The sequence below is a fragment of the Cynara cardunculus genome, assembly GCF_001531365.2.
Source record: "Cynara cardunculus var. scolymus isolate 2C chromosome LG 14, CcrdV1, whole genome shotgun sequence".
NCBI lineage: Eukaryota > Viridiplantae > Streptophyta > Magnoliopsida > Asterales > Asteraceae > Cynara > Cynara cardunculus.
The window spans coordinates 538,477-550,459 of NC_037541.1; the positions used below are offsets into that span (position 1 = coordinate 538,477).

The following is an 11,983-nucleotide window of genomic DNA, read 5'->3' on the forward strand; positions in this document are numbered from 1 at the left end:
AATATAGGGAGGAATAGTTTAAGGCAATTTCTAGAATTGGAGATCTAGACCATGTGAGGTGTGCAATGCATTTCTTACTATTTTAAGCAAGTCCATGCAAAGTGTATGGATATCATTCTGCTATATGTAGGAGCTGCTATTAGTTTATCATATCTAATTTTATACCTAATGGGGAAGGAGAGCAATCCAATAATTTATTTATGTATATGTGGAATCTAACATATATTTTTTTGCTTTTTTCTTGCACAAACTCCTATAGGTTCAACAAGTGTACTCTAAGGGTCGTTTATCAGCATAAATTGAGTAAGTGTTAACTAGGTAAGAGTACAATTTGAGTCGGTACTAATCACTGGCCGAGTAAGAGTCCCTCTCTTAGTTTACCCGATTAGCATCTTGATCAACATCATATAGACCGTAAGAGGGACTTGGTAGATAGCAACATTTTTTACCTGGCAAGCGCCTCTTACCCGGTAAGAGGTGGTAAAGAGAGACAATAAACAACCCCTAAATATTACAAGTCAGCATATAAAAAATGGTATTGGGATAATAAAACTATAGAATATTTTAATAATATAATTAATGTTGAAATCTCAAAAATAAAAAATCTATTAGAGTTGAATGTAATTTTGTTTACAGATTTTTACTTTCTGTTCTTCTTGTTGGAGATGATCTGAGTATACCAAATATTTTCAGTATAAGAAAATTACTAAAATTCATGATGTATTGGGGATCGAGTTAGATTCAAGATTGTCAAATGCCATAACTGAAAAATTGTATGCATTGACAAAGAATAATCTTTAATGGGAATTTAGAAGTTGCAAATAAATTTAGCTTTCATTGAGAATTGAAAATTGTAACCAAGAGTAATCTAGTGCAGATTATTATGGTATCAGAGCCAAGATCTACCACTCTAGGGACTCGCCGCTCTGGGCCTGTCTAGCCTCCATCGGAGGGGGCGAGTTGGAGTCCCACGTCGGCTAGACTTGGACCATTTCTCCTCCATATATATTGGAACCACCTTCCTCTCCTTAAGGGATCTTTTCAAGAGTAAATGTATTTTATCATGGTATCATAGCTACTTCGGGACGATATGTGCTTGTCTAGCCTCTATTGGAGGGGGCGTGTTGGACTCCCACATCACCTAAACTTGTACCATTTTCTCCTCTTTTCTCCTTTATACGTTGGAACCGCCATCCTCTCCTTAAGGAATCTTTTCAAGAGTAGTCTAACGTATTTTATCATGGTATTAGAGTCAAGGTCTACCACTTAGGCACAACATGTGACCGTCTAGCCTCCATTGGAGGGGGTGTGTAGTGGTGTAGGAGTCCACCATCAGATGGACTTGGAGCATTTCTCCTCCATATATGTTGGAACCACCCTTCTCTCCTCGAGGGTTCTTTTGGAAAGTAATCTAATAGAGTTCCACATATTCTAACATAAATCAACTAATCAAGCTGGAAGAGGTTATATCAAGTATTCACACTTCTTCTCAGAGCCTACAGCCTGTTTGTTAACAACTTAATAAACTTAATGGGACTCACAATTTATTCGGTTAGCTATACATGACCATTTGATAGTGGTTTAATGATATAGAAATTCGCTTATTCAGTAAGCTTCTAAGGGTGAGTTTTATGCAGAAAACTAAGTTTTTTTCAAACCCACTCCTCCCGATTAAAAAAAATACGTTTTTTCCATCTATGAAAAAACTCTTCCAAACAAAAATCTTCCCAATTTATATAGACAAATAAATCCACACAGAAGCTTTATCTATACAGAACTTAATGGAAAAAGGGCAAACAGCACATTCATCAGCAGCTTTAATTGAATCCACATTATGGTTTTAGCTAACCAAATCATTCTCAGATTACTTTACTATTCAATTAAATTTAGGCCCTAAATGCACCTAGAACATACTGGGAAATGATCAAACCAATAAAATAATGACACATGGCAGATGATAATTTGAGAGAAACAGTTTAGAAATACCCGAGCTGTGTGTGTAATATTTTAAAGAAGGTTAGATGAGCCACTATTCAAGAAAAATGTCTCCATGAAATCCCAGTTTGTGACACCTGCACCAATCAGAAGTTGGTTATTTAATAGCATATATGTAGCAATAACAAAATAGACCAAATCTAAAAGTTGATTAATCTAAAATAGAAACCAAACCATATCTAGAAACTTCCAAAACATTTGCAATTATTTGCAGTTTTTCCATCTTTGTTGACATCATTTCATTTCCTACAATTACTGTGTTACTATATGTGTATGATTGTCAATCCTAACAATTCTTTGGGAAGAACCAAACCAAACGAAACTAGTATATCCTACCAAAGGTGGGGTCTAAGAAGGGTAAGACGTGCGCAAACCTGACCTCCACCCCAATAACAAGGTGGTTGTTTACGGGGAAATTAACAAAACTAGCCATTTTGGCTGAGAAAATTCATCTCTTAGCCATTTCTCTCCCACTTTTTCAACAAAATCACCACCTCCGCAAGTAACACTTCCTCAACTTGAGGAGGGGCCAAAAGAGACAACTTTTTGAACGGTTCTGCAAGTAGCACTTTCACAAGTTGAAGTATTTAGACTCATTTATTTGGTCCCTGTTGCGGATGTGTTACTTGTGGACTATGTTCAGAGTTTTTTTTTACCACTCCACAAGTTGAGAAATGGTTACTTGTGAAGGTGGTGATTTTGTTGAAAAAGTGGGAGATAAATGGCTAAGAGGTGAATTTGGTCAGCCAAAATGGATGTTCGTGCCAGTTTCCCTTGTTTTTGTAAAGACCCCCGGCTTGTGAAAAGTATGACAAAGAGAGTAAAAAATGATAAGAATTTGAAAAACTTGTTAAGAGAGGTAATAACGTACAAATAAAATCAGGTAAAAGGAACCAATTTAAGGAAACTACACAACCCTAGTCTAACCTTATCTCCCACCCTCTTACCTCTCCTAGCTAATGGATCCCCACCCCTAGTCCGCTATCCTGGTCCTATGTCTCCACCATGTCATCAAAAATGCCTAAAGCCGTCTTGTCTAACCTCAATAGCTCATTCCACGTCCTCCTCAACAAGAGGTGGACCCGGAATTTTTTCAAACAGCAACACCATTTGACCATTAGGGTGAAAGCTATAAAGAAATTCACAAAGTCATGATCGGTTAGTTGGTTGCTTGCTTGTGTTCGCAAGCAAAGGTCATTGGTTCAAGTCTTTGTGCAATTGCTCTAGTCAATATATTTTTTAAAATAGAAGCCTAATATTATAAGCTAAAAAAGGGGAATTTTGCTAAGGGCATTGTTCGACCTTATGCTTTTTTGAAGAGCAGAATCGTAAACCTAGCGCCTTAAACCAACTCAACCACCTTAAACTTCTGTCATATCTTTTGTAAGAAATATAAGAGCACACAGTAAAATATTACAGTGGCATGCTTCATAAACGTAATTTTTTCCACTACAAAGGAACCATGAAGTGGTGGCACGGGCCACAGTATGCCCCAATCTAGGTCTGCCCATGTCCTTTAACTACCCGTCCTCCTCGCCCCCTTTTTTCTTAGAAGGGTGTCCCAGGCTATGCCCACACTAATCCAAGCAAATTGTGACTGTAAGACATCAGCCCTTATAAACTTAGTGGCCACAATTGTTGTGGACGCTTGGAATTGAACCCTCCTCACCCCCTTGACCATCACCCTTCCGAGGAAATGCCTAAAGCCTCCATGACTAACCTCGGTAGCTCATCCCACTATTGTGTGAAGAACCATTGTCTGCAAACAGAATGGCTTTAACCTGATTCTTGTGATGAAGAAGCAAGATTAGCTCCTCTCTAAGAGTGATTTTTAATCAAGACAACAAGTGTTCTAGAAGAATTGATTAAGCAAAAGATAAATCAATAGTATTATTTTAAATAAAAGTAGTGTTGATAGCCATTCTCTATTCATGATTGTTTAGTAGTGGCTTAATGATATAAAGAGTGGCTTATTCGGTAACCTTTTAGGGGGGAGCTTTATGCAGAAAGCCAAGTTTTTTTCAAACATGCCCCTCTCAATAAATAAATAAAAACACGCTCATTCCATCTATGATCGATCACTCCCAAACAAAAATCTTCTCAATCTTTACAGATGGACTAGTCCACACAGGTAGCTTTACCCATACAAGACTTGATGGAAAACCAACCAAACAGCCCCTAAGATTTGTCCTAGATTTAGAAAATACGAACTATGCTGGAAATGCAAGTATGGACTAGTGCTCTACTTTGCCTACTAGTGTGGGAGGTTTGTACTCTATTTTCATGGTTGACACTTTCTACTTGTACGAGTCTAGCATAACTACTACTTTGCCACTGTTAGGACACATGGATCATGGTAGGAGGGTGAGAGGCATTTTTGAGTAGAAGAACTGGCTTTATCGACAGTGAAAAACTTTGGTTAAGTTTTCTTGTACTTGCTTCTGTTTGTAATTTCTATTTGTTTGTTTGCATGTCGTTCTGAACGTTGCTTACTTCTAACTCTTTTTCAAATTTTAGGACTACCTTTTATTCTTTCAAGTTCTTCTCATGTTCTAGTTCCGCACATTCTTTGAGCAAGTTTTATCTTTTCTTTTAGCATACTTTGCACAAGCCGGGGGTCTTTCACGGAAACCAGACTCTGATATCTAGGGTGCTCACCCACAATTAAGGCAACTCTAGGGATGTAACAGTCCCATAACTAATGAAACTGTCTTCTTATCACATCAACAAGAGATGGCTATCCAAAAAGGCTTAATAGCTCTTTGGACACTGTCTTCCCCTAATTTCTAGGCTTCCAACTAATAAATCATTAATGATTTGCTTGTTTCTGTTTGGCAGATAAAGACTTCTGTTGCTGAAGAAAATTGGAAGCTACGAACTCACCATCTGTTATTGACGTAAGTTTCCATCATTTGCCTTATTCGATTTTTGCTTGCTGATTATTTTTCATCCTCAGCTCCCTGACAACGAATTAATCAGCAAGCGAAAATCATCAATTTCGATTTATGACAACGAATAAAATGGATAATTTGAACTTTGAACAGGAAACATTGCAATTTGATGACACGTTCAAATACAAATTGTTGCAATCTTCGTGATTAGAGGGAATAATACCAATCAAAACCTGATAAAGTTGATATTGAGTTTGAATTTTGAAAGTATTTCATCTTTGATAGATAGAAGTATAGAACTATAGAAGTGTTAGTACTATAAACACAGTAAAATTAATCAGCAAGCGAAAATCGAATAAAGGAAGATGATGGAAACTTATGTCAATACACAAATGGCGAGTTCCTACCTTCCAATTTTCTTCAGCAACAGAAGTCGATCTGCCAAACAGAAACAAACAAATCAATAATGATTTATCAGTCGAAAACCCTAGAAATTGGGGGAAGAAGATGTTCAAGTATCTAAAGTGATAGGATTCCGACCACATCATAAACCGCCGGGTAACTGACGATACAGAGGATCGACGGTGAGCCATAGTAGTTGGGATTTGCAGTGCAGATTGAAACAGGGATGGATCCATGGCGGGAACAATACACCGACAACAAGAGATGAAAAAAAGAGCCCCGATCCCCTAGGTCCGACCCGAATGCGGCCCAAAAAAGGCTGGGCCTAGTTAGCCTCCAAACCTGGCCCGTTAAATCCCTCCTTTTTGTGTCTTACTTTTTAGTTTTTAGTATATGACTTAGCAGTGTTTAACAAACACTTATCCGGTAAGCGTTTATCGGTAAAAATTTAACACTATCATTTATTTATCGGGTAAGATTTTAGTCCACCAAAACGGCATCGTATGCAACAATTTACCCGGTAAACGTTTATCTTACCATGGTCGATACGCATAACGTCTAGCCGCCTAGGATCCATCGTTTTCTTAGGAACACATACAGGATTTCATCACTATAAAAAAGACAATTGTAACCCCGCGATTAACTACTTCATTTATGAGATTTATATATTAAGTTATGTGAATTTTGTTTATCATGAGCTTATACTGCTTTTGATGAAAAGTAATGCGTGTTTTGACATATTACATGGTTTTATATAAATCGAGCATTATTTTGAAATGTGGTAAAAAATTTGAATCAATTTGTGCTTTTTTTCTTATGTTTATAAACACTCATGAACGTACCGGATGTAGAAATCTGATATGTTTTGTTTGTCAACGTGTATCCCGTAATCTAGATTGAGTACTGTTGAATAACTTGTTCAAATTATTTAGCATTAGAAGGGTACTTGCGCAATGCAGCGAGATATATCTCGATTTTAATGTTTCATTTTTTTTTCTGAAGATGTTATAATACGACTTTTATGTGGTTTTGAGAAATGAACAATGTTTTTTTTTATTTTTGAATAAAATAAATATATCAATATTAGTAACAAATTAACTATTTAAAAACTCTTATTTTTGTGTAATTTCTTTAATTCAATTTAGATTTAATAACAAAGTAATTTATTTTTTTATTTAATAATATATTTTTTATAAGAATAATAATTAAACACTTTGTTAGAACTCAATAATTATTTTAACTATATTTTAGATTTTTTATATTTAAAATGAAATGTTTATCTTGTCTTTGACTATGTTTATATGCAGTTACTTACACGAATTCAAAATAAAGCTTTAATAAGTTGTATTTACGCACAGTTTATTTGTAATTTTGAATTTTAAGTAATATGCATCAATAAACAGTACTTCATGGACAAAAAATGGTTTTTAAGAGTTTTTATCAAATGTTTTATTATATAGTATACATAATTATGTATTATCATACTAGATATTTTCAACGACACGTGAATATCCACTTAGTCGAATAGATTCACCAACTTTACTAATTAAATACTAAAAAAAACATATATTTTTCGTCAAATAGATCTGAGTCGAGATTAGATGTTAAGTTCTCAGCCAAACCCTGGTTGGAGCTTAGATTTTTGAGCTTCAAATGCATGATCGAGCTACAATCTAATATGAATCGAACTCAAGCAAGATAACACGGTAAAAGTCAAAGTCAAGCTTGAACCGATCATCTTGAAGTTAAACTCATATGCCATTTAATAAAGTTTAACCGATCTTAATATCTATTTGAATACATGTTATGCTTTAAAAATGACTTACTGTTAGTATTTTAAAACTGTATTATTTAATACACACTGTATTATATAATAAACATACACGCAAATTAAAACGTAAGTATTTGTCGTCAAATAATGTATCGGTATCAAAAGAAGGGTAAATTGCATGAAAACTAACGTACCTTAACTTAATTCCTATTATGGATAACGTACTTTCAAAACTTCAATTTTGGTACATAAGATGTAAAGTTTTAAATATTTAAGTACATGGGTAACTGGTTGAATCATTAACCGGTTACCATGTCGATATGACGAATAATGTGGTATCCAACTCAATATTAAGATATCTATGTTGATCTCACTCGCCACATCAGCATGGTAACCGGTTAATGCTTCAACCAGTTACACGGGTACTTAAATGTTTGAAACTTTACATCTTAGGTACCAAAATAGAAGTTTTGAAAGTGCGTTACCTAAAATATGAATCAAATTAAAGTACGTTATTTTTTCATACAATTTGCCCTTAAAAGAATGACAAATCATAAGCTGTAAAAATAAAAAAAGCACTAGATTCAAACTTCTTATTTGCGTAGTACTAGCGGATCTAGAAAACTTGTTGGTGATTTATATCACCAATATCATTTATGTGTAATGGGATTAATTTGTTGATCAATGTAATCTTGATAAATATTGAACAAGTAAGGGTAGTGCGGAGTGCACACTTGTTTGAGTTTATTTCGATTTAAAGTATACCGTTATTTAGGGGTGAATCCCTTAAACGACGGGGTCCAGGGGCAGCACCCCTGGTAGTGGGGTCCAAGGGGCAAAGCCCCTAGCTGGGGTCGAGCTTGGAAATTTTTTATTCAGGTTAATGTTACTATATGGAAAATGCACGAAAATCCGAATTTGTTCATTTTGAACCGGTTTTTGGCCCTATTTTATAAACCCGGTTTGGTGGTTCTGAAACTGCCGGTTTTGACAGTTTTTGAATTGGTCATTTTGATTTTCGTAGGTACGGAAAGTGGTCATAACATCGATTATCTGTTCGAATTACTGAATTTTATCCGATTGAAGTTTCGATTGTACCGTCGAAATATTTCAATCTGAAAGTGAATCACAACTTTCAGTAATCCAAGCAATCGAAACACCCAGAAATTCTAACAAAACTGGCATGAGAAACAACGTTTGTAAACTGATTATAATATGTATTTAAGGTGCAAAGTTTTATTAAGTTAACATTTGTTTTTTAAAAAGTGTTGAAGTCTGAAATCTAATTTCACTTCTGATTTTATAAGAGGTGGTCCTGAAGTCTAAAATCTGGATCAGTAAGATTGTTTTTTTTTTACATCTGAAATCCGAATAGGTCAAACTAGTGCAAAAATATAAAAGATAAATAGTTTTTTTTTTAGAAAAGTATAAAAGATAAATAGTTTTTGCTAACAAATCTCTTCCGACCCCAAAATATGAACCATTTGATAGAGAACGGATTAGGATTAAGAGGTATTAAGGAATATATTTACCACTTAAGCTTTAGAGGAGATTTAGAGCTTTTAAACTCTTATTTTATAAAATAAAACAAACGCTCTTAATATTCAAACGTCTGAACGAATCAAAATTCATAGGTATTAAGAGGTAATTTTGAAAAAACATACATACCCTAAATTCATGATTTTATATTAATTTTTTTTTAAAAAAATTATCAACCACAAACATTGGTGGGAACGACTGCCCTGCCCTGTAAATTATTAATAATACATAAACGATAAATATAAACCACCAACACAGGGTGTGACATATCATTATATAAAAAATAGCGATATATTATATGGTTTAATAATTGATCAGTTTGACTTAGATCTGTAAAATTATTGATCTTGAAAGTCATAATCAGGCTGATTGGAAGATATTGTTTTATATTATTAAAGAATGTCGTGTAGTCTCTTTATATTCGTCTGGTTCAAATAATCGTGATATTTGAAGATCGTCGGTAATGTCCTTTTTAGTCATCAAATGTTCTTATCCCGACAATAGATGGGTCTAGTTGGGACCCTCTTCGATTAAACTTTTGCAACGTCTATCATATACATAAATCAATGTGTTCGTAACATCTTTTTGTCTATTGGGAACAAACAAGTTTGGGTCTGTATTATTAGAGCTAAACTTTGATCACCATTTTTACACTATTGACTAAGGATGGTGATTTGACCCGACCCGATGGGGAACCCGTCTCACCCGACCTGAATGGGAACAGAAATTCCCCGCTAAAACGGGTCCCGAAGATCCCTGGTAGACTCAAACCAGGGTTGGGGACGGGGCCGCATACTGTATCCCCGACCGACCCTGCACCCGGTATACTAATATTCATTTAAACAAGTTATTCTTAGAATTAAAGTGACGATTTTGACTGGGGTTTGACCGGGGACCAAGGTTTGACCGAGGACGAGATGTTAATCCCTATATCTGCGGGGGGACTGAGGGTTGTTACTAAAAAACGGGGCCTGGGCCGAGGATTACAAAACCCCGCCCCATCTCCGCTCCGTTATCATGTCTACTATTGACACCTTAAAGAAGGTGGTAATACAAAACTTAAAAGATTTCATAGTTGATATTGTGATTATGGACTATAAAAACGTAAAGAAAACTGATCACAAAAAAGATCATTTGATGTTTTCTCTTGTTTTGCTTTATTGCTCAGTATGAGACATTTAGTAATCAAAACTCTAGCCTTAAGGAATAGCTAAACTGATAAATAGACAAATAAATGGATGACGTCTACCATTTTATCAACTGATAAATTAAAGTTAGGCCTTAGGCCTTCTGCCCACATGCCGTCATTTCGAATCTCCTCAAGATCACCGATGATTTTTCTGACTGTTATCTTCAGAACCCTATGAGATCAAACTGATATGCACAGAAACTACTCCTACACTACGTGAGAATTTTTTTTTGGGTAAAATACTTTTAAAACTTCCATTTTGGTACCTAAAATGTAAAATTTTAAACATGTAAGTATCTGGGTAACAGGTTGAAGCATTAACCGGTTATCATGTTCATGTGACGAGTGATACGGTATCCAATCCATAATTATTTGCTGACATGGTTAGTAATATAATTTTTTTTAAACTAAAATTAGTATTTTTTTTAATCTAAAATTAGTCTTCAACCAGTTACTCAAGTACTTAAATGTTTAAAATTTTACATTTAGATACCAAAATGAAAATTACGTTATTGAAAATATGAATCAAGTTGAAGTACGAGGTTGTTTGTTTACCTCTTAATAGTTCCATTAAGAGGCAACAGTTGAACCGTTAAGAGGTAAATCTTGTCTGGCAAAAAAAGTCTGCCTCTTAATGGTTCTAAAACTCTCTGAATGATTTTGTATCATGGATCTCCCTTAACCATTAAAAGTCATAATTTCATCATACACAATTATCAAACAATTATATTATGAGAATCTCTTAATTATTCTAACTACTTAATTATTCTATAACAAACCATTCAGTAATCGACAAACAGTTAATACGTTACTAAATATGTATCAAATTAATAAAATATTAAAGAATTATAATATCCATACGTTATCTATGTGATATGCTAACTAATTTGAAGTCAACAAATCATGATTGACCTGTTGTCTTTATCTTATATCTAGTTCAATGTAACCGACATGTGGCGGTTTGGGCTCCCGGAAATGGAACCCACCCCCGGTTTTTTTGTCCATTGGCCGGTAACAATTTTTGCAGCCGGTTGTTTTCCTCCAAACCTTCGTCTTCAGTCCACAGTTTCCATATGAATATGACAGATTCATGCATTCTAGAACCGGATGGCTACTTATTTTCACTTTCAACCCCTAAGTTTTGAAATTAATACAAAAAGGCCCCTATATTATTGAATAATGAATTCAAATGGATGGAATCTTTAGAAATAATGGAAAGTTACTCCCTTTTCTCGATTGTTTACTACTTTTTAAAGATATGAGAATTTGTGTTCAGATATTTTACATGAGTCAAGTGATCGATGCTGAAAATCGTAATGACCAAATTAGTGGTCTTGCATCAGTAATTGGTCCAAGAAGGTAAACTGTGAGAATATATGGAACCTTCAGATTTATTTTACAAAAGAGCTCATGAGGAGAGAAAATGTGTTCCAACATATATAGAGGAGAAATAGTATAAGTACTGCTGATGTAAGACTCTAACACGCCCTCCTTCAACGAAGGTTAGATGGACATAGATTTGTCCCATAACGTCAAGAAAGGGCTAGACGAGTAAAGCTTGCCCAGAATGTCGAGTCTCTAAAGTGAGAGACTTCGGCTCCGATACGATGAGAGAATATGTAGAACCCCCATATTTATTCTCCAAAAGAACCCTTTAAGGAGAGAGAATGTTCCAGCATATGTAGAGGATAAATGATCAAAGTCTAGTCGATTTGGGACTAACATAAACGGAGAAAACATGATTCTTGGTTCATATCTAGGTTGTCCATATACATTTAATCTGATCATGCAATGCTCCTATTGCAATACTTAACATCTTGACAAGCAAAACCACTGTGCTCATGTGGCCGCAGACCTTCATAAAGAGGCTTTGGGAAGTCTCGAGAGATAGGTCAATAAGGTCAATCTATATATAAATAGGGTCAGGTTACATAAAGAACCTAAAATTGATTAGGAACCCAGGAACCACCCACTATTCGACACGTCATATTTTCATCATGATTCATGAATATATATATATATATATATGTGTGTGTGTGTGTGTTATTCATCGTGAAAGTATGATTTATAATGAATAACACATTCGTAATACGTCAATATTCATCATAAATGTGTGATCATGATTAATGTTCATCCTGAAGCGGGACACGTGGCGCACTATGGACGATTATCGGGTTCCTAATGAAACTTTTCTCT

General features: G+C 35.0%; 1 long non-coding RNA gene across 1 annotated transcript; it reads right to left on the reverse strand.

Moving 5' to 3' along the window:
- Nucleotides 1-1,778: 1,778 nt before the first annotated feature.
- On the reverse strand, nt 1,779-5,506 carry LOC112526967. Its single transcript, XR_003070669.1, has 4 exons — nt 5,427-5,506; nt 5,275-5,324; nt 4,879-4,955; nt 1,779-2,072 (listed from the first exon to the last, which is right to left on the reverse strand). It is a non-coding gene; the product is annotated as an uncharacterized LOC112526967 (long non-coding RNA).
- Nucleotides 5,507-11,983: the final 6,477 nt, after the last annotated feature.